Raw genomic sequence first — 24535 nt, 5'->3', positions numbered from 1 at the left:
GGTGCAGTAGTTTTAACACCGCCAGAAAAATTCAACTTTAGTAAAATTCCCCTGTTATTCTATCTAATGGACCACACTGTGGTACCCAAACTTATGGTATTTAGTTTTTTTTTTAAACCAAACATTCAGCTCAGTATAATGAAAAATACACAGCAGGAAAGGAAAATTAGGTAGCCAGCACAAGGATGACACCCAGACATGAACTTGGGAGATGGTTGTGTTGTCATTGAGAGGAGGGGTGGTGGAGTAGAGAGAACCTTCGGTGAGGAGGGGAGACAATAACTTACATTTTAAAGATGTATTGGGTATTCCAAGAGGAGGTGGCCAACGGACAGGTGATCATACTGAAGGGAGGTCATGAGAAGAGAAGTAGTTTGACATCAGTGTACCGTACATGTGGTATCGGAGGTTGAAGGAGCAGATGAGAACAGTGAGTGCACAGTGTATTTTCATGTGAGTGTAATAGAAAGCACTTGGAAAAGTCTTCTGCATTACAAAATGTACAATTTTTTTTGTACAGTTTTTCATTTGAAGGATTGCCCATTGTCTGGTTCAGTGTTATAATTGTATTAAAAATCTACACCAGTAATGGCCTAGTAGTAAGTGGCTGTTAGTGTTTGAAGCTGAGGAAGCTACATTTGCTACCTTAGGGTAATGTGAGTATCTGTCTGCCTTCAAGCAGGTAGCCCCACTGTCCACTGTTTTAGCCTTCCACAGCTGCAACTGTCAGTATTAGTACCAGCACTTACTCCTGACTGATGCTTGTTGCAGGAGAAGCATAAGAATAGGGCTTCCCTTTGTTTTACACATGCCCATGACACTCCATGATAGGAGACGTATCTGTGCTCCCACTATGTTGCCACCAAAAAATGCCCAGTTCACGCAAGGAAAGGTCCAGCCAACATCCATCCTAACGCCTAGGCATATGTGAAAATGCATATATACACTTTGCTAGGAATTGCTAGCTGCGGCTATATAAGGAGCTGCATCTAGCTCAGTACCTTAAGGCTTGAGACCGTTTTGACAGTCTAAGTGAACCACTGGCTGTATTGGTTCTACTGTATATTCAGAAGTAAAAGATTGCAATAATTTGTTTTTATTAAAAAAAATGTAAATCGATTTTTGCTTTGATTTTTTTATTTTATTTTTCATGAATTTCTGATTGAAATTATGAAATCATGTTCAGTAAATGATGTAAGATGTTGAGGGGGAAACTTTTTAAGCACTTTACAGTATTTTCTTACTGTCTTTTACATAAAATCAATAAACATAATTAATTAATTAATTTATGAATACGCAGTAGTATGTGGTTTATGCTTTCTTCTGACACTATGGCTGAATAATAGCACTTTGCTTTAATGGGATCCTGTTTCGTGGTTATTAGACATATTAGCAAAATATCCCTGATATAACCGGAAATGCAGGTAACCCATAAGGGCAGCAGAAGAAAACAGAGGATGATTGAAACTAATCACATACTGTAGTTTCTAAGATAATTTGTTGTTACGTAATATGGGGCAGAGTTGCATATTCATGGCTGAGCATATGCGTAGAAATCAGTAAATATGTCAATAAACTTGTAATGTAATGAGAAGCATGGATAGTATTGCTGTAATGTGGAGCATGTATAATGTGGCACCCCGGTAAATTGTGTGCCCCTTTAAAAATCAAAAGAACAGTGGGGCAGATGTATTAACCTGGAGAAGGCATAAGGAAGTGATAAACCAGTGATATGTGCAAGGTGATAAAGGCAGCAGCCAATCAGATCCTAACTGTTAATTTACATATTGGAGCTGATTGGCTGGTGCCTTTATCACCTTGCACATATCACTGGTTTATCACTTCCTTATGCCTTCTCCAGGTTAATACATCTGCCCCAGTGTTTGCAACCTGGAGAGTGTTTTGCTGGTACAGCATGGATTAAAGGATCGACCAGAGTTTGGTCAAATGTCCTGTACCGGTGAAGTGGCAAGAGCTGATTGGACAGAGAGAGCAAGAGAAAGTGGAGCCTTGTGGAAAGAAGGAGGAGGAGTTGGAGAGAAGCCATTGAAGGAGCTGGATATGTTATAAGAAGTGGAGTGGCAGAAGCTGAATCGGAGTAAACAGGGTGGTCACGCAAGGCGGTTGAGAACAGCACTGCAAAGCTAGAGCAGTGTGGTGCTTCTGTGAGTGCTGAGAACCGGAGGAGAGGGCGTGATACATCTCAGCCGGGGACTGGATACTGCCAGGCCTATGCAGAGGAGCGGATGCTGCAGCCATCTTGAGAAGCTAGAAACCACTGAGACAGGTCCAGAAAGAGAGCTTAATAACCTGAAAGGTTCAGAGTGAGGAAACAAAGACTGTTTGTGTTGTGGACAGCAAGCGGTTGAGTGCTAGTCCCAATTGTCACACACTTACTGCTCACGACCACATTGAGAGAAGTGGTGCTACCATACCCTTAATAGCAAATTCCCCTGCTTGAACACAGTTACCAGGACAGATAAATTACTTGTGAGAGGAACTTGAGAGAGACATTGAGTTGCTTTAAAGAGAAAAGACTAGAATTATTTATTCCACGAATAATTATTACAGAGAAAGTTGCATTGCTAGTGATCCCAAGATTCCCTTGCTATTTACATTCTTTTTGCAACACTAAAGAACAGTAAAATTGCTGCTAATAAAACCAAATATTATTATTGCTTCACAAGTGCTGTTACCCACATTGCAACACTGTGGCACTGTAAGACCCCCATCCCTTGTGCAACAAGAACAGTTACACCACAGCCCAATGGCAATACTATGGCCCTGTGAGATCTAAGAGCTCCAATGTAAAACTGCCCGTGAAGATTGGAACATTCTTATCAGGGATAGTTGAAAAGTAGTAATTGACATTGAAACAATATTCTTAATCATTTTCTTCACTGTACTCCTTATTGTCTTCTCTTCTTAGAATATGCATGTACAGTATCTGTAATTGAACCATTGAAATTTTGAATGTTCCAGTGTATTGTGAGCTGTAGTTAAATGTGATTTTCTTGTCTTCTTTAATTCATCATTAATATTGTGACTGTTTAATTTTGCCATATAACGAATCACCATCTTTAGTTCTTTGCAGCTCAATAAAAGAAACATCCTGTTAGAAATTGCTGGCAGTACACGAATGTTGCGTATCAATCTATCATACCTCTCTGAACAAGGTACAACAAACAAGATACAGGGAAAAACTTCTTAGGGAAAGGGTCTATCACATAGCCACCGAACACCTGTGATACCTTTTCCAACCACTTAGACACCTGCCAACCCGGGGTGTTATAATAGCATTGCTGTAATGTGGAACATGGATAGTATTGCTGGAATGTGGAGCACGGATAGTACTGCTGTAACGTTGAGCATAGATAGTATTGCTGTAATGACATGTTGGAACATAGATAGAATTGCTGTAATGTGGAGCATAGATAGTATTGCTCTATGTGGAGTATGGATAGTATTGCTGTAATGTGGAACATGTATAATTTTGCTGTAATGTGGAACATGGATAGTATTGCTGTAACGTTGAGCATAGATAGTATTGCTGTAATGACATGTTGGAACATAGATAGAATTGCTGTAATGTGGAGCATAGATAGTATTGCTCTATGTGGAGTATGGATAGTATTGCTGTAATGTGGAACATGTATAATTTTGCTGTAATGTGGAACATGGATAGTATTGCTGTAAAGTGGAACATGCTGTGCCAGCGCTACCTGCAAAGCAGGGGTATGCAATGCAGGGAGGCGCCAAGGTGAAGATACACTCTCCCCACTCTGCTACCCTGCTGCTGCCGGCTGCCACTGCGCCTGTCAAACTGAATGACAGGCAGCGGTGCCGGCAGCATGTAGTATGGCTTCACAGGTCAGGTCCCACAGGCTCCGTCCCTTCACTCTCCTTTCACAAATGGCACAAGCACCCGGCAGGGATATAGGAGGTGAGGTGAGCCTGCGGGAGAAAGGGTGCAGCGGTATCAGAGGACTGCGGAGGATGGCGGTGCAGCAGTAGAGGAGGACTGCGGGGACGGGGATGGGGGTGGGAGGTAGGGAGCCAGTGGCAGCTGTGGACTATGTGGGGTGGGGGCGGGGGGAGGGTTGTGGCAGTTTACTTTAAAGTGCTTTACATAGTGCTGTTGAAGGGGGGTGAGTTTGGGTTAGGATTGTTTTATGTACTGTAATTGTTGGGAGGCTACTAAGGGCTTCCTGGGGCACTACTACTATCAATGCTGGATTAAGCATTTGGGGGGCTCAAGGCAATTAAGCCAGGGGGGCTATCTATCTATCTATCTATCTATCTGTCCATCACTGCCTCTGGAAGAGGGGAGCAAGCAGCCCTGTGGGTACAGAGTCTGGTGTCGGGGATGATTCTACTTTATAAACTTTCCCTTCAGTAGGCGGTACTCAATATTTTATCGTCGGCAGCCAGTAGATGGCGCCCAAATGAAGCTATTGAACTGTTGCTCCATTCAGGTGCGATTGGCTGCCGGCACTAGCATTTCGACTTGTAGGTGATGGCAGGACGCACCAGTGGAAGGCGTGGCCCTAGCAAAGGAGGTAGAGGGAGGACAGACAGCAGGCCTCCCCGGGGATGGCATGAGACCCCCATAAAGCTACGCTATTGGTGGGCTTTTGTGCACACCTCTCTGTAATGGTAGTGAGCACTACTCTTCTATTTAAAGCTGTTTTTACCATATTACAAAATGTGTTCTTCTGTATAATCTATACTTGCCAACTCTTCCTGAGTGAAGAATTCAATTGCCGGCGAGGGGTGTGAATTGCCATTGTGGTGCTTTAAAGCTGGCAACAGCACCCCATCTTGCATCCTTCACCCAGCCACCCTATGTGGCAGCGAACACTTTTGTGCAAGATCGGGCTGCTGTACAGCATGGCTGTTGTCGCACTGATTCGTCTGGGCAAAGAGATTTACTGGCAATTGAATTCATCCTTCTACTTTATGTCAGGGAGACTCCCTAAAATAGTAGTAATCTCCTTGACACCCTAAAGAGTAAAGCAATCTCCCTGATTATACCTTACCTAATTAATTAGTTATATACTTGGAAAAAAATAAATCAAAGATATAAACATTCAAATGATATCATTTGCCTGCATTGATTATAAGGCACAATAATCCCTGTGGCTACATACATTTACAAATACTGTTTCCCATGGCCAAGTGAGAGTACTTACTGTAGATATTGATTTCTCAGTCTCCCCGAAATGCTTTTACAAAAGTAGGCCAATTTGGTATAAGCACACCTTGAGAAAAGCGGGCTGCATCCCACTGAAAGTTTTGTGGAGATGCTGTAATATGGTGATGTATAATGCATAATATTAAACAAGCCTCTTAGGGCAGTTCCGGCCAAATTGATTCCGGACGAATTATATAAACTGTGTGTATGTATATATATAAGCACAGTGGATTTACCGTTTAGATACGGTCTCTCCGCGAGGACTCAATGAATCCCATGGGTACAATAGTTTCCTTTAGATGGCTTAAGGGGCATTGCATATTTACCTAATCCTGATTGTCATATTTGGCTGTTCCATCGGCATGTGCATAATTCCTCTAAAACATATTATATCTGTCATTAGCTCTATTAATTAATTATTTCTGTGATTTTTGATAACATTTGTATCTCATACATGCCACACTAAAAGAGTTGTGGAATGTGGCATGTAATATAATCAACATGGTACTCCGTTGTCTGACCTGTTTAATATGTTATTTGCTACTATGATTGTTATTCAGAATGCAGTCCATCAATACCACATGTATTTAATAGTGTAATGCTGTATGACATAAGAATAGCATGGTATCCCGCCGGCTAATCCGTTTATTCTGTTATCTGCAGCTGCCGTTTGTGTTTGTTTATGTGTCACTATGGTGACGGGGAGCACGATAGAGGGAAGTGACGTTACACAGCGTCACTTCCGGTACGCTGGAGAGGGCGGGCGGGGTCCCGCCGGCCGAACGCAAGCCGCATTCACAGGGTGTAGCACACTTTATAAGGTAAGCCATGTATCACTGTTTTTAGACCTGAGGAAAATGACATAATAAACGTCATTGAAACGTCGTTCACCATCACTTGCCTACAACGAGTTCTTATTGATTTAGACACTAGGAGTGCCACGTCCATTGCCTATACATATATATATATATATATATATATATATAGATGGATATGGAAAGGAAATAGGCGGCACTCACGGACTTTTCATAAAACAAAACTCGAGCTGACTCAAGGATTGTGTCTTAAGACACAATCCTTGAGTCAGCTCGAGTTTTGTTTTACGAAAAGTCCGTGAGTGCCGCCTATTTCCTTTCCATATGCTTGTCCTTGTTTGGAAGGCACCCGGCAAGTTGATTGACGTTTCCAGCAGGAGTGCCGAATACCTACTCTTTCTATATATAGATAGATAGATAGATAGATAGATAGATTCTAACATGTAGGCACTCTCCAGTCCATAAATGTGCTTGAAGTTAATTTATTATATCATACTCACAAGGATACAAATGCAAGGCTTCATTATATGCATGTAGACAGAATCACATCAACGTTTCGGTCCATCCGGACCTTTGTCAAGCATGTCACCAGTACAAGCCACCAACATATCAGTATAGCAGAGTCATTGCAGCAGACTTCTGCGGTTCTCCGCTCATCTCTACTAGAAACAGTCTATTCAACTACTTGGTCCTATTTTATTTGAATAAGTTTCTATTTATACTACAGATTATCAAAAATTCAGAAAAGAAAGCCTAAATAGGATGTTTCAACCTTTAGCCAGACATTAAAGAGTTACAATTTACCCTTTGTCCACTACCTATAAATACTGTCCCAATGACATTCAGTATTACTGACCGTAGAGGTGACACTGAAATACTAATCTCTGCATACCAAGTATGAATGCTGCGGTACTCATGGGGATGAATATAGTATAATTGAATTAGCTATATCTACTAAAATTATTTAAAATTAATTGCATTGAGTCACCCACTTAATTAAAAGCATAATGTGGAATTTGATGAGATAGTGGATTTTGTTGAAGAGCAGCTTGACTTATACATTGACACTAAATAATTTCAGCAAGTGGCGTCAAGTCTTTGATGTATGGTATCCGCTTTCATCTGTTATCTACTAGCAGTGATTCTTTAGACAACCCAATTTCTGTCAGATGTCCTTGGAGAAACTTCTTGTTCGGTGCCCTTGGCAAGACTTTTGCTGTGTATTGTATAAAAAGGGCTCATTATATTCTTGAAAGTAACCTAAGCAGTCATTGGTTTCTGGGATCACTATGGATGTAGCTCGTACTTAGACATCTAACACTAAACGTTACTGTATTAATTATACTACAATATGTAATGATTAGATAAGAAAGTGGACCAGACTATCATGTGATCTTGTGTTGATACATAAAGTTGTTATCAATTATCCAAATCATTTCTATCTGAGCCAGCTGCATATTGGTTTTCTGTTATCTTACCAGTAAAGTAACCACAACGGAGCCTATTCTTACCTGTGCATCTTTTATCTGAAGCATGAGCGTGAAAACTGAGTGAACAATAGTACATATTTTAATGTAGCATTTTAAACTCTTAACTGCAAGTTTGTGGTACTGTTGGCTGTGTCGTACTTCTGTATAGGATGCCACAGAATCCGATGTAGGGAGTTAGCAGAAATGAAAATACCCAAAAATAACTGACCTATTTAAAGTGACAACTTTTATTAATGGGGATTTGGGGAGAGGGGGAAAATTTGATTCATTTTTGAATTTGTAATAAATTATTTGACACCATAAATAAATTATTCAGTAAGTTAAGTGGAAACTTGAAACTGTTCAACCAGTTTAGCTAAACGAGTTGACTACAAGCCCATATGACAAACTTGTATGTCACACCTGCACCCATGTTATAGAAACCACTTTATCCTGCTTATCAGCAGCTGGCGCTCCATGTGAGGGCACCACGGGGCTATTGAAAATACTGTTTGAGTGAAACTATCTTACTCTGTCACCCCATAACCTTTGATAGGTTTTCCTGATGGTAGCAGCGGCCCTGGTTGTTTTCTAGTGACTATTGCATTTAACCTTTCATTTTTACTTGATTCTTGAGTATGTTAAGCAGACAAACATAATAGAACACACAACACAGTCTACTGATGGCTATAGATATAAAATCACATATACTTATATGTTATATATTCTCATTAGTCCATAAATGTTGCCATCTCAAAGGAAAAGGAAAATGCTGGCTGTACATTCTGGACATCAACAGTTCCTGCTGATAAATAGCACTGTACAGGATTAGTGGCAAATGAAATAATTTCATAACCTGATTATTGCCTATTAATCAGTAACTACATTCCAGCAGGTGGCACCTTCCACTTTTATAATCTTCATTGTGACAGGTTTAAGTCAAGTTCTTCACAATTAGTGGGTGCTATGTATGTTAATTTAAACAAGAAATCATTTAATCAAGATAATGTAAGAAAAATATTGTTTAATGTGCAACCCTTAACTATTTTTGCCAACTTTTAAATAATGATATATGGAGTTTAACATGACCACTGTCATACTATTAATCTATTATAGCCAGTTTATTATAAAAGTAATTTATTTCTCGCATTCTGGAGTAGATGTGTCAAGCCTTGGATCGAAATAAAGTGGAGAAGTTACAGAAAGTTTCAAACTGTCATTTATCTAGCAAATACTTTGAAATGACAGAAGCGAATTGTATGGTTTGGTCAACTTCTCCACTTTTATCTACTGTATCTACAAAGTTTGAAATATCACCTCCTCTGTCTTTTTGGCATTATTACATCTTACATTTGTTTGCTAATCAATATAATTTAGAGAATATTAGTTCTAAGTGTATTTGTGCAAGCTGGTTTACTAATCAGTAAGTATATGTGCACACGAACCTTGAAAACCCAACACAGAAACTAATGAGGGAGAAAACATTATCACACAATGCAGCGTGCCCATATTAATGCTTTTATAATTACATTATTTGAATTATATTTAATGTATACAAGATTGATATTTTTTGCACTGCTGTTTTTGTAAATAAAACATACAGTGTTGTCATGACAAATACAAACTGCACATGTGTGGAGTGAGTGGGAAAAACAAACAAAACCAGCAAGTCTCTTTAAAAATTATTAAAAACACAAAAAACTATCTCATTTTCACTGATCTGTAAAAAGTACTGAATCAATAAGGTTTGGTTCAAGCAATAACACTCTAAAGGAAATCTTACCATACATTACCCAAACCGCAATCACAACCTAATTTAATCAGATTTACTGTAAACCAAACAATTCCATGTGTAACGTTCTAAAAAAACAAGCATACAGTATTTGACTAAATTATTTAAGAACACAAAGAGAGAACATTTGTTAAATGTAATTTAATATGACAAGAGTCACAGTGCTAGCAAATTGACGTACAGAGACATAAATGCAAAACAGTTTGCTTAAAGTAGAAGAGAAATAAAATATAACAAAGGTAGTTGCACACTAAAGGGGGGTACATACAGAGAGATCCGTGTTTAAAATCTAAGCAATCTGACTAGATTGCTTAGATTTTAAGCACGGATCTGTCGTGTATATGCCCCCCAGCGATAGCGTTGCGCGGCCCCGCACATCGCTATCGCCGGTGCTAGATTGAGCCTGCATGCAGGCTCAATCTAGCGGGTCGCTCACTTCTCCGCTGTGTGAAGTGAGCGCCCCCCGTCCGTCCGTCCTCAGATGTGTGCTGAGCGGCCTGTGTTAAGAACGCTCAGCACACATCTCTCCCGTCAGTACTGGACGTAAGGGCACTACACACTGCGCGATCCGCCACCGAGCTGCCCGACAGCGGATATGGGCGACCTGGCGGCTGGGGGGCAGTGACGGGGGAGGGGGGAGTGAAGTTTCCTCAATCCCCCTGTCACCCAGCTCCATAGCAGTGCAGGCAAATATGGACGAGATCGTCCATATTGGCCTGCATGCACAAGCGACGGGGCACCAGCGATGAACAAGCGCGGGGCAGTGCCTCGTTCATCGCTGGTGCCTCCACACTGAAAGATATGAACGGTATCTCGTTCATTAATGAACATGATCGTTCATATCTTTTACTAATATCACCCAGTGAGTAACCTGCTAAAGACATGTCCTGAAAAGTATTTTAAAAATTCTTATCCAAATCTATCTCTTGAATGTGAAAGAAGTGTGCTGTACACTAATATGTTTTATAACCATTTTATTGGTCCTTTTTCCAAAAAGGCTAAAAATACCGTATATCACATCTCTTCTGAAACATGAAATTCTGAAATTCTGATAAGGTTATAATCAAGTAAAAATAAAATTGGAAATCTGACCATAAACAAATGTGCTCCTCCAAAGCATTTATTTCATATTCAGAGCTAATTGTTAAAATGTGCATGTACATATTATGTATGTATTTTCAAATTATTATCAGTAATGGTTTTATGGAAACAGAAAAATAGTGATTTCTACACATTTGTTGTGCAGATGTACTTATTTCACTTTATCCTTTTGGGATGCGCCTAGTTGTGCACAACTATTTATGGGAGAAAGGGTTTTCCCTGGTTTTGTCTGAGCCTCATTTAAGTTTTAAATAGTGATGAGCGGGTTCGGTTCGTCGGGATCCGAACCCCCCCGAACTTCACCTTTTTATAAAAGGTTCTGAGCAGACTCGGATCCTCCCGCCTTGCTCGGTTAACCCGAGCGCGCCCGAACGTCATCATCCTGCGGTCGGATTCTCGCGAGATTCGTATTCTATATAAGGAGCCGCGCGTCGCCGCCATTTTTCACTCGTGCATTGGAGATGATCGTGAGAGGACGTGGCTGGCGTCCTCTCATTTTCTATGTTCAGTGTGCTGCAAATATCTGTGCTCAGTGTGCTGCAAATATCTGTGCTCAGTGTGCTGCAAATATCTGTGCTCAGTGTGCTGCAAGTGCAAATATCTACGTTCTCTGCCTGAAAAATGCTCCACATCTGTGCTCAGTGTGCTTCAAATATCTGTGCTCAGTGTGCTAATTGCTATATTGTGGGGACTGGGGACCAGCAGTATTATATAGTAGGCGGACAGTGCAGAGTTTTGCTGACCAGTGACCACCAGTATTATACGTTCTCTGCCTGAAAAACACTCCATATCTGTGCTGCATTGTAGTATATAGTAGGAGGACAGTGCAGAATTTTGCTGACCACCAGTATAACTATATATATAGCAGTACGGTACAGTAGTCCACTGCTCTACCTCTGAGTCATCAAGTATACTATCCCATCCATACCTGTGGTGCATTTCAGTTTTGCACAGTTTGCTGACCACCAGTATATATAATATAGCAGTACGGTACAGTAGGCCACTGCTCTACCTACCTCTGTGTCGTCAAGTATACTATCAATCCATACCTGTGGTGCATTTCAGTTTTGCACAGTTTGCTGACCACCAGTATATAATATATAGCAGTACGGTACAGTAGGCCACTGCTCTACCTACCTCTGTGTCGTCAAGTATACTATCCATCCATACCTGTGGTGCATTTCAGTTTTGCACACTTTGCTGACCACCAGTATATAATATATAGCAGTACGGTACAGCAGGCCACTGCTCTACCTACCTCTGTGTCGTCAAGAATTCTATCCATCCATACCTGTGGTGCATTTCAGTTTTGCACAGTTTGCTGACCACCAGTATATAATATATAGCAGTACGGTACAGTAGGCCACTGCTCTACCCACCTCTGTGTCGTCAAGTATACTATCCATCCGTACCTGTGGCGCATTTCAGTTTTGCACAGTTTGCTGACCACCAGTATATAATATATAGCAGTACGGTACAGTAGGCCACTGCTCTACCTACCTCTGTGTCGTCAAGTATACTATCCATCCATACCTGTGGTGAATTTCAGTTTTGCACAGTTTGCTGACCACCAGTATATAATATAAAGCAGTACGGTACAGTAGGCCACTGCTCTACCTACCTCTGTGTCGTCAAGAATACTATCCATCCATACCTGTGGTGCATTTCAGTTTTGCACAGTTTGCTAACCATCAGTATATAATATATAGCAGTACGGTACAGTAGGCCACTGCTCTACCTACCTCTGTGTCGTCAAGTATACTATCCATCCATACCTGTGGTGCATTTCAGTTTTGCACAGTTTGCTGACCACCAGTATATAATATATAGCAGTACGGTACAGTAGGCCACTGCTCTACCTACCTCTGTGTCATCAAGTATACTATCCATCCATACCTGTGGTGCATTTCAGTTTTGCACACTTTGCTGACCACCAGTATATAATATATAGCAGTACGGTACAGTAGGCCACTGCTCTATCTACCTCTGTGTCGTCAAGAATACTATCCATCCATACCTGTGGTGCATTTCAGTTTTGCACAGTTTGCTAACCATCAGTATATAATATATAGCAGTACGGTACAGTAGGCCACTGCTCTACCTACCTCTGTGTCGTCAAGTATACTATCCATCCATACCTGTGGTGCATTTCAGTTTTGCACAGTTTGCTGACCACCAGTATATAATATATAGCAGTACGGTACAGTAGGCCACTGCTCTACCTACCTCTGTGTCGTCAAGTATACTATCCATCCATACCTGTGGTGCATTTCAGTTTTGCACAGTTTGCTGACCACCAGTATATAATATATAGCAGTATGGTACAGTAGGCCACTGCTCTACCTACCTCTGTGTCGTCAAGTATATTATCCATCCGTACCTGTGGTGCATTTCAGTTTTGCACAGTTTGCTGACCACCAGTATATAATATATAGCAGTAAGGTACAGTAGGCCACTGCTCTACCTACCTCTGTGTTGTCAAGTATACTATCCATCCATACCTGTGGTGCATTTCAGTTTTGCACAGTTTGCTGACCACCAGTATATAATGTATAGCAGTACGGTACAGTAGGCCACTGCTCTACCTACCTCTGTGTCGTCAAGTATACTATCCATCCATACCTGTGGTGCATTTCAGTTTTGCACAGTTTGCTGACCACCAGTATATAATATATAGCAGTACGGTACAGTAGGCCACTGCTCTACCTACCTCTGTGTCGTCAAGTATACTATCCATCCATACCTGTGGTGCATTTCAGTTTTGCACAGTTTGCTGACCACCAGTATATAATATATAGCAGTATGGTACAGTAGGCCACTGCTCTACCTACCTCTGTGTCGTCAAGTATATTATCCATCCGTACCAGTGGTGCATTTCAGTTTTGCACAGTTTGCTGACCACCAGTATATAATATATAGCAGTACGGTACAGTAGGCCACTGCTCTACCTACCTCTGTGTTGTCAAGTATACTATCCATCCATACCTGTGGTGCATTTCAGTTTTGCACAGTTTGCTGACCACCAGTATATAATGTATAGCAGTACGGTACAGTAGGCCACTGCTCTACCTACCTCTGTGTCGTCAAGTATACTATCCATCCATACCTGTGGTGCATTTCAGTTTTGCACAGTTTGCTGACCACCAGTATATAATATATAGCAGTACGGTACAGTAGGCCACTGCTCTACCTACCTCTGTGTCATCAAGTATACTATCCCATCCATACCTGTGGTGCATTTCAGTTGTGCGCAGTATATATAGTAGTAGGCCATTGCTATTGATATATTACTGGCATATAATTCCACACATTAAAAAATGGCGAACAAAAATGTGGAGGGTAAAATAGGGAAAGATCAAGATCCACTTCCAGCTCGTGCTGAAGCTGCTGCCTCTAGTCATGGCCGAGACGATGAAATGCCATCAACGTCGTCTGCCAAGGCCGATGCCCAATGTCATAGTAGAGAGCATGTAAAATCCCCCAAAAAAAGCTCAGTAAAATGACCCAAAAATCTAAATCAAAATCGTCTGAGGAGAAGCGTAAACTTGCCAATGTGCCATTTACGACACGGAGTGGCAAGGAACGGCTGAGGGCCTGGCCTATGTTCATGGCTAGTGGTTCAGATTCACATGAGGATGGAAGCACTCATCCTCCTGCTAGAAAACTTAAAAGAGTTAAGATGGCAAAAGCACAGCAAAGAACTGTGCATTCTTCTAAATCACAAATCCCCAAGGAGAGTCCAATTGTGTCGGTTGCGATGCCTGACCTTCCCAACACTGGACGGGAAGAGGTGGCGCCTTCCACCATTTGCACGCCCCCTGCAAGTACTGGAAGGAGCACCCGCCGTCCAGTTCCTGATAGTCAAATTGAAGATGTTACTGTTGAAGTACACCAGGATTAGGATATGGGTGTTGCTGGCGCTTGGGAGGAAATTGGCAAGGAGGATTCTGATGGTGAGGTGGTTTGTTTAAGTCAGGCACCCGGGGAGACACCTGTTGTCCGTGGGATGAATATGGCCATTGACATGCCTGGTCAAAATACAAAAAAAAAACACCTCTTTGGTGTGGAATTATTTCAACAGAAATGCGGACAACTGGTGTCAAGCCGTGTGTTGCCTTTGTCAAGCTGTAATAAGTAGGGGTAAGGACGTTAACCACCTGGGAACATCCTCCCTTATACGTCACCTGGAGCGCATTCATCAGAAGTCAGTGACAAGTTCAAAAACTTTGGGTGACAGCGGAAGCAGTCCACTGACCACTAAATCCCTTCCTCTTGTAACCAAGCTCCTGCAAACCACACCACCAACTCCCTCAGTGTTAATTTCCTCCTTAGACAGGCACGCCAATGGTCCTGCAGGCCATGTCACTGGCAAGTCTGACGAGTCCTCTCCTAACTGGGATTCCTCCGATGGATCCTTGAGTGTAACGCCTACTGCTGCTGGTGCTGCTGTTGTTGCTGCTGGGAGTCGATTGTCATCCCAGAGGGGAAGTCGGAAGACCACTTGTACTACTTCCAGTAAGCAATTGACTGTCCAACAGTCCTTTGCGAGGAAGATGAAATATCACAGCAGTCATCCTGCTGCAAAGTGGATAACTCAGGCCTTGGCAGCCTTGGTGGTGAGAAACGTGTTTCCGATATCCACCGTTAATTCACAGGGAAATAGAGAATTGATTGAGGTACTGTGTCCCCGGTACCAAATACCATCTAGGTTCCATTTCTCTAGGCAGGCGATACCGAAAATGTACACAGACGTCAGAAAAAGAGTCACCAGTGTCCTAAAAAATGCAGTTGTATCCAATGTCCACTTAACCACGGACATGTGGACAAGTGGAGCAGGGCAGACTCGGGACTATATGACTGTGACAGCCCACTGGGTAGATGTATTGCCTCCCGCAGCAAGAACAGCAGCGACGGCACCAGTAGCAGCATCTCGCAAACGCCAACTCGTTCCTAGGCAGGCTACGCTTTGTATCACCGCTTTCCATAAGAGGCACACAGCTGACAACCTCTTACGGAAACTGAGGAACATCATCACAGAATGTCTTACCCCAATTGGACTCTCCTGGGGATTTGTGACATTGGACAACGCCACTAATATTGTGCGTGCATTACATGTGGGCAAATTCCGGCACGTCCCATGTTTTGCACATACATTGAATTTGGTGGTGCAGAATTATTTAAAAAACGACAGGGGCGTGCAAGAGATGCTGTCGGTGGCCCAAAGAATTGCGGCCCACTTTCGGCATTCAGCCACCGCGTGGCGAAGACTGGAGCACCAGCAAACAATCCTGAACCTGCCCTGCCATCATCTGAAGCAAGAGGTGGTAACGAGGTGGAATTCAACCCTCTATATGCTTCAGAGGATGGAGGAGCAGCAAAAGGCCATTCAAGCCTATACATCTGCCTACGATATAGGCAAAGGAGGGGGAATGCACCTGACTCAAGTGCAGTGGAGAATGATTTCAACGTTGTGCAAGGTTCTGCAACCCTTTGAACTTGCCACACGTGAAGTCAGTTCAGACACTGCCAGCCTGAGTCAGGTCATTCCCCTCATCAGGCTTTTGCAGGAGAAGCTGGAGACATTGAAGGAGGAGCTAAAACAGAGCGATTCCGCTAGGCATGTGGGACTTGTGGATGGAGCCCTTAATTCGCTTAACCAGGATTCACGGGTGGTCAATCTGTTGAAATCAGAGCACTACATTTTGGCCACCGTGCTCGATCCCAGATTTAAAACCTACGTTGTATCTCTCTTTCCGGCAGACACAAGTCTGCAGAGGTTCAAAGACCTGCTGGTGAGAAAATTGTCAAGTCAAGCGGAACGTGACCCGTATACTGGCAGGAAAAAGAGGCAATTTGGAGGCCCTTGCACAAACTGGCTTTATTTTATCTAAGTTGCCCCCCCCTCCAGTGTGTACTCTGAAAGAGTGTTTAGTGCAGCCGCTCACCTTGTCAGCAATCGGCGTACGAGGTTACTTCTAGAAAATGTGGAGAAGATGATGTTCATCAAAATGAATTATAATCAATTCCTCCGTGAAGACATTCACCAGCAATTGCCTCCTGAAAGTACACAGGGACCTGAGATGGTGGATTCCAGTGGGGACAAATTAATAATCTGTGAGGAGGGGGATGTACACAGTGAAAGGGGTGAGGAATCGGAGGAAGAGGAGGAGGTGGACATCTTGCCTCTGTAGAGCCAGTTTGTGCAAGGAGAGATTGATTGCTTCTTTTTTGGTGGGGGCCCAAACAAACCCGTCATTTCAGTCACAGTCGTGTGGCAGACCCTGTCGCTGAAATGATGGGTTTGTTAAAGTGTGCATGTCCTGTTTATACAACATAAGGGTGGGTGGGAGGGCCCAAGGACAATTCCATCTTGCACCTCTTTTTTCTTTAATTTTTCTTTGCATCATGTGCTGTTTGAGGACTATTTTTGGAAGTGCCATCCTGTCTGACACTGCAGTGCCACTCCTAGATGGGCCAGGTGTTTGTGTCGGCCACTTGGGTCACTTAGCTTAGTCACACAGCTACCTCATTGCGCCTCTTTTTTTCTTTGCATCATGTGCTGTTTGAGGACTATTTTTTTGAAGTGCCATCCTGTCTGATACTGCAGTGCCACTCCTAAATGGGCCAGGTGTTTGTGTCGGCCACTTGTGTCACTTAGCTTAGCCATCCAGCGACCTTGGTGCACCTCTTTTTTTCTTTGCATCATGTGCTGTTTGGAGACTATTTTTTAAATCTGCCATCCTGTCTGACACTGCAGTGCCACTCCTAGATGGGCCAGGTGTTTGTGTTGGCCACTTGGGTCGCTTAGCTTAGTCATCCAGCGACCTCGGTGCATATTTTAGGACTAAAATAATATTGTCAGGTGTGAGGTGTTCAGAATAGACTGGAAATGAGTGGAAATTATGGTTATTGAGGTTAATAATACTATGGGATCAAAATGACCCCCAAATTCTATGATTTAAGCTGTTTTTGATGTTTTTTTGTAAAAAAAACACCCGAATCCAAAACACACCCGAATCCGACAAAAAAATTTCAGGGAGGTTTTGCCAAAACGCGTCCGAATCCAAAACACGGCCGCGGAACCGAATCCAAAACTAAAACACAAAACCCGAAAAATTTCCGGTGTACATCACTAGTTTTAAACAAGTGATAAAAGTAATAGTGATGTTGGCACTGTCTACATATTGGGGGTAATTCCAAGTTGATCGCAGAAGGAAATATTTTAGCAGTTGGGCAAAACCATGTGCACTGCAGGGGGGGCAGATATATCATGTGCAGAAAGAGTTAGATTTGGGTGGGTTATTTTGTTTCTGTGCAGGGTGAATACTGGCTGCTTTATTTGTACACTGCAATTTAGATTGCAGATTGAACACACCCCACCCAAACCTAACTCTCTCTGCACATGTTACATTTGCCTCTGGAAGTATATGGGACTTTTTTCCATTAAGATTGCTTAGCTGACAAAAAAGGGAAGTGATCTCTCTATATTTCATATTTAGAGTGCCTTGAGGGTCTCCAATGTTTTGTATTGTGCTTATTTATTTGAGGATTTTTTGGGGTACAACTAGGTCTCACTCAGGCAACACTATTAGCCGCCAGGGCATGCTCTCTCATGATAGGTTTTATTCTTTTTTCATCCATATTTACAGACATTCAGGCTGCACCAAAGAATTCTCAATGGAGCCAAACGTCACACATCCAAAGCCTTATAGTCGTAAAAGATGATCCTCTCCAAACATGAGCCAGACTCAGGAGTTGGAAAATAGAAACAGAAATAAAAACAAGACATAGGGGTATATTTACTAAGGTCCCGATTTTGACCGAGATGCCGTTTTTTCATCAAAGTGTCATCTCGGTAATTTACTAAGCAAAAATCATGGCAGTGATGAGGGCATTCGTAATATTTTGGAAGTCCTAGGAAAAAATCACGAATCAATACACCATCGGTCAAATACGCCTGCAATTTGCTAGAAATCGGGAATTTACTAAAAAGTGCAAAACAAAAACACTGCCGACAATAGCCAAACACTGCCGTGATAAAATACAAATCGTGAAAAAGTGCTAAAAAAAACCAGACCTGCTTTTTTATCCCGTGTTTGTATAGGCATGCACGGATCCATGAGATCCGTGCATGTTTTTCAGTGGGAACGGGGGGGGAAATGTTATAAATTTTCTGAAAAAAAATTGCGTGGGGTCCCCCCTCCTAAGGCAAACCAGCCTCGGGCTCTTTGAGCCGATCCTGGTTGCAGAAATATAGGGAAAAAATGGACAGGGGTTCCCCCATATTTAAGCAACCAGCATCGGGCTCTGCGCCTGGTCCTGGTTCCAAAAATACGGGGGACAAAAAGAGTAGGGGTCCCCCGTATTTTTGAAACCAGCACCGGGCTCCACTAGCTGGACAGATAATGCCACAGCCGGGGGTCACTTTTATACAGTGCCTTGCGGCCGTGGCATCAAATATCCAACTAGTCACCCCTGGCCGGGGTACCCTGGGGGAGTGGGGACCCCTTCAATCAAGGGGTCCCCCCCCAGCCACCCAAGGGCCAGGGGTGAAGCCCGAGGCTGTCCCCCCCATCCAATAGGCTGCGGATGGGGGGCTGATAGCCTTTGTGAAAAGTGATTGATATTGTTTTTAGTAGCAGTACTACAAGGCCCAGCAAGCCTCCCCCGCAAGCTGGTACTTGGAGAACCACAAGTACCAGCATGCGGCGGAAAAACGGGCCCGCTGGTACCTGTAGTACTACTACTAAAAAAATACCCCAATAAAGACAACACACACACACCTTGAAAGTATAACTTTAATACATCCATCCACACCTCCATATACACATACTTACCTTATGTTCCCACGCAGGTCGGTCCTCTTCTCCAGTAGAATCCATTGTGTACCTGTAGAAAAAATTATACTCACATAATCCAGTGTTTTCGGCTCCTCTGTAAATCCTTTTGTAATCCACGTACTTGAAAAAATAAAAAAACGGATACCCGACCACGAACTGAAAGGGGACCCATGTTTTCACATGGGCCCCCTTTCCCCGAATGCCAGAAACCCACTCTGACTGATGTCTAAGTGGGTTTCTTCAGCCAATCAGGGAGCGCTACGTTGTGACACCCTCCTGATCGGCTGTGTGCTTCTGTACTGTATGACAGGCGGCACACGGCAGTGTTACAATGTAGCGCCTATGCGCTCCATTGTAACTAATGGTGGGAACTTTGAGGTCAGCGGTGAGGTCACTTTCGGTCAACCCTGACCTGAAAGTTCCCACCATTGGTTACAATGGAGCGCATAGGCGCTACATTGTAACACTGCCGTGTGCCGCCTGTCAGACAGTACAGGCGCACACAGACGATCAGGAGGGTGCCACAACGTAGCCCTCCCTGATTGGCTGAAGAAACCCACTTAGACATCAGTCAGAGTGGGTTTCTGGCATTCGGGGAAAGGGGACCCATGTGAAAACATGGGTCCCCTTTCAGTTCGTGGTCGGGTATCCGTTTTTTTATTTTTTCAAGTACGTGGATTACAAAAGGATTTACCGAGGAGCCGAAAACACTGGATTATGTGAGTATAATTTTTTCTACAGGTACACAATGGATTCTACTGGAGAAGAGGACCGACCTGCGTGGGAACATAAGGTAAGTATGTGTATATGGAGGTGTGGATGGATGTATTAAAGTTATACTTTCAAGGTGTGTCTGTGTTGTCTTTATTGGGGTATTTTTTTAGTAGTAGTACTACAGGTACCAGCGGGCCCGTTTTTCCGCCGCATGCTGGTACTTGTGGTTCTCCAAGTACCAGCTTGCGGGGAGGCTTGCTGGGCCTTGTAGTACTGCTACTAAAAACAATATCAATCACTTTTCACAAAGGCTATCAGCCCCCCATCCGCAGCCTATTGGATGGGGGGGACAGCCTCGGGCTTCACCCCTGGCCCTTGGGTGGCTGGGGGGGACACCCCTTGATTGAAGGGGTCCCCACTCCCCCAGGGTACCCCGGCCAGGGGTGACTAGTTGGATATTTGATGCCACGGCCGCAAGGCACTGTATAAAAGTGACCCCCGGCTGTGGCATTATCTGTCCAGCTAGTGGAGCCCGGTGCTGGTTTCAAAAATACGGGGGACCCCTACTCTTTTTGTCCCCCGTATTTTTGGAACCAGGACCAGGCGCAGAGCCCGATGCTGGTTGCTTAAATATGGGGGAACCCCTGTCCATTTTTTCCCCATATTTCTGCAACCAGGATCGGCTCAAAGAGCCCGAGGCTGGTTTGCCTTAGGAGGGGGGACCCCACGCAATTTTTTTTTTTACATTTAAACTTAATTTTTTTGTTAAACAAAGTGCACAATGAAGCCCAGCATGGATCTCTCAGATCCGGCCGAGATTCATTGTATTAAAGTCGGCAGTGTTTTACAAGTCACTCACGTAAAACACTGCCAAAAAAAACGAATGACATCGACATCGGAAAACCCGAAAATGCAGAATACGGCAGCTTAGTAAATTAGTCGTAATCAATTCAAAAAGTTGCATATTTACACTTTCGATGTCATTCGTGATTGAACTTTGACCTCAAACGGGAAAACACGAATCTTAGTAAATTTACCCCATAGTGTAATGTTGCTAAAAATACAGTAAGTATTGAATATGTTATCCCATTGCAGTTTTCTGCTATTAACCTTAAATTGAAAGGATAAGAAGTCCAGCAAATTAATTTTAAAACATAGCAAATTGTAGGTATTTGAATCATAACTGGACTGCTCCAGACTGGAGCAGTGTTGTAAATGCATAGAAGTCCCATACATCTCTACCTTTAGATCCCCAGTCAGTGGATGGGCCCAGGAATGGTGGTGTCACCAATAGCTGGTAAAAGCCCAGCAGTCCAAATGTCAACCAACACGTTTCAAGTTGCTCACATCTCTTCCTCATGGTGGTTTGGTGCAGTGCTTCACTTATACCTCTTATACACCCCTGAAAATACATTTGACCTTAAATATCAAAACACAGCAATCCCAAAAATATATATAGGCTTAGAAAAAAGATGCTCATACAACAATTCAGAAACAGTATAAATAATAATTCTGGCTATAAACAAAGTTGTTTCATAAAACCCAGCTAATAATCTTTCCTTTAATACATTTATTTGCCAAACTTAAATGGACTTCCATACCAGAAGTCACCGACCGGCATGGGGCTATATTAAAACAGTGTCACAGTTTTTCCTATACTGTGGAGACAGTCCATAGGGGGATAGTAATTCATCCTATTTGTGTTAGAATGCATTCCATTTAGTAGACGATTCGGATTTTCACAGTTGGATCCTTAAACTAGATATTGACACTGGAAGGGACGTTGCGTTCCTGTGTTTCCGGCAGTCTGCATTGTATGATAATCTAATGTTGATTCTGTTGTCATGGTGGTTCTAGCTCATTACGTAACCACTGCAAAACAGCTCTCAGAACCTTTTGAATTCCTTTAAATCGCTTTAAAGAAGAAAAAAAATTTAGATAGGATTTTCTTGCTTCATCCTAATAATAAGTATTGCAAAACATCTGTTACATAAATGTAATTGATGCAATTAAGTACAATAAATAAATAAATACAAATTCCATGATTGGTAATACATACAAATACAAGAACAATTCATACAATAATTATTAAAATATATTAAAACTAGTTTAAAGGAACCATTTAACTTAAAATTCCTTATTTAATCTCACCAGGACAATGGTGTCTAATGTATGCATACAGACCATCTCTGCCCTTGCTAATTTGTGTTCCTCATTTCTATATCTCCAATCTGCCTTTACTGTATTTGCTGTATGCCTATGAATTTCTTATTGCCCACAGAACTATTGTGTTTATTTTTAAAATGTTCTGTCAAGTTGTGCATTAACATACCTTTTTAATATTATGTGTATGTTCAGCTAATCGTGTTTATAATGCTCTCAAGGTACTCCCAACTTATAACTAACCACAGGAGCATTCTACCAGATATATTACATTGCAAGTGTGTTACGTAATGAACTAATTTGTTTTGTATTCTTTACAGTGACTTGGGTGTATTTAGAGGTTTCACTTGGAACTAATCTACAAATCACACAAGTTCCACATTGCTGGAGACCTCTAGTATTTATGAGATTATTAGTTTCTGATGGAAGAACAGTTTTAACAAGATGTTTTTTTAAATGATAAGCCCTTTTATATATAAATTTTGGGGCTGGTGGCAAAATATCCTTCAGTATAAGCTCTTTCAAAAGGAGATACCAATGTTTCTTAACAATGGATTCCAGCTTGTAATAGTTCAACCAGTAGCCCATAATAAAATCTAGACTGATTTTTGATTGGACAGAATCCTTTTTGAACTTTCCTGCAATAAGTTCTCTTTTTCCATATACTCCACTTCCATTTTCTTTTTATCATATCCTTAAGATATGAACCTTTGTCCCATTTCTCCCATCTCTGAGGTAAAATTATGTATCTCACTGCAGTTTCTTCTTAATCAGATAAAGTGGCTTTTGGGGATTCCCCTTAACCAATCAGGATGATGTTCACTCCTAATATATATGTAGTTATTTGAAACAGTGGGTTTTTTATACACCTTAGTTTCCAATTTACCATTCTTGATGTAAAGTGATAAATCTAAAAAAAATTACCATTTCAGAACTAATATCAATGGTAAGTTTGATATTCATTGTGTACATATTCAATATATCACAAAATATATACAGATCTAATTTACGGCTGTACCAAATGAACAAGACATCATCAATAAATCTGTGCTACAGGACCAATTTCGCTAACCCAACCTCATCCTTCCATATGGTCTAATTTTTCCAATGTGACATGAATAGATTCCCATGACTAGATGCAAATTTGGCCCCAAAAGCAGTTCCCTTCTGTTGAAGATAATATCTGCCCTCAGAATAGAAATAATTATTCTGAAGGATGAATTGAATGTCTTCTAACAAAAATTCAATCTTACCCTTAAGTATCTCTATTTTCTCTAAAACCAGGAAACTACTCTAAGGCCATCTAAATGATGAATATTTGTATACAATGAAGGGGTGTACTACGTTATACTGGAGCTCAGGATCCCAGCACCCAGTATACCGACACTGGGATCCTGACCGACGGAATGCCAGCAGCATTGTGAGCACAAAAGAGCACCTTGCGGGCTCACTGCGCTTGCCACACTGTGGGCACGGTGGCGCACTATGCATGCCACGCTATTTATTTTCCTCTCCAGGGGTGTCGTGGACACTCCAAGAGGGAGATTAGTTGTCGGTATCTCGGCTGTCGGGATCCTGGCACCGGTATGCAGAGCACTGAGATCCCAACAGCCGGGATATTGAGTGCCTCCCCAATGAAGATACATCTGCTAACATTAAATACATACTGTATTTCCACTGTATATTCTATACTTTCTTAATAGTGTCTGTTGTATCTTTGAGATATGCCTTAGTTTTGCAAATGATAGGTTGTAAGTAGGAGTCAATCATTTCAGAGGAATTTGTAGTCAGACTATTAGTGCCTGCTATTACTGGCCATAAGGTGCAGTAGTGTTCTTATGAATTTTCAGAAGTACATAAATTGTTGGAGTGATTGAATCAGGGGTGTTAAGGAAATCAAATGACTTTTTAGACAAAACTCCTTTTTCCACATATTTATTAAAACATATTTTTAAAAAAAAATTGGTCTTAAACTTTGGTTTGTACGATCTGTTTTGAGTTTCTTTTGTTTCTTTCTCACTCAGTTGCCCATAAATCTCCCTCTTGTAATCAGTCTTATTTATAACCACTACTCCACCTCCTTTATCATACAGCTTAATTATAATATTGATATCCTTCCTTGAAGTCTTTCAGGGCCTGTTGTTTCTTCCTACTCAAATTGTTCTTTTTGATTTTCTGACTTTTCAGTTTATCTAAATCATCTATAATTGCCTTACTAAATGTATCAATAAAATTGCCTATGAAGTGGGATGGATTAAACATAGATTTTCCTTGAAATTGTGAGGTTTACTTTTCTTCAACTTGATCTATCTTTTGCATTGCAAAAAACTTCTTAACAGTTAACTTCCTAATAAATTTGTGTGTGTGTCAAAAAACATTATATAAGGATTCAGATTAGTTGAGGGGGTGACTTTTAAACCCTTTTCCAATACACTTGTTTCTGCTTT

At 41.9% G+C, this 24535-nt stretch overlaps 1 long non-coding RNA gene across 1 annotated transcript in view; it reads right to left on the bottom strand.

Moving 5' to 3' along the window:
- Positions 1-21412: 21412 nt before the first annotated feature.
- LOC134929226 (uncharacterized) overlaps positions 21413-24535 on the bottom strand; it is a 237948-nt gene continuing 234825 nt past the window's right edge. The window contains exon 2 of the long non-coding RNA XR_010178396.1: positions 21413-21839. This is a non-coding gene — a long non-coding RNA (uncharacterized LOC134929226). The remainder of the gene's footprint in view (positions 21840-24535) is intronic.

Source organism: Pseudophryne corroboree, chromosome 5 (genome assembly GCF_028390025.1).
Source record: "Pseudophryne corroboree isolate aPseCor3 chromosome 5, aPseCor3.hap2, whole genome shotgun sequence".
NCBI lineage: Eukaryota > Metazoa > Chordata > Amphibia > Anura > Myobatrachidae > Pseudophryne > Pseudophryne corroboree.
Note: the sequence above shows the minus strand (reverse complement) of the source record. Positions and strands in the feature narration are given on the sequence as shown.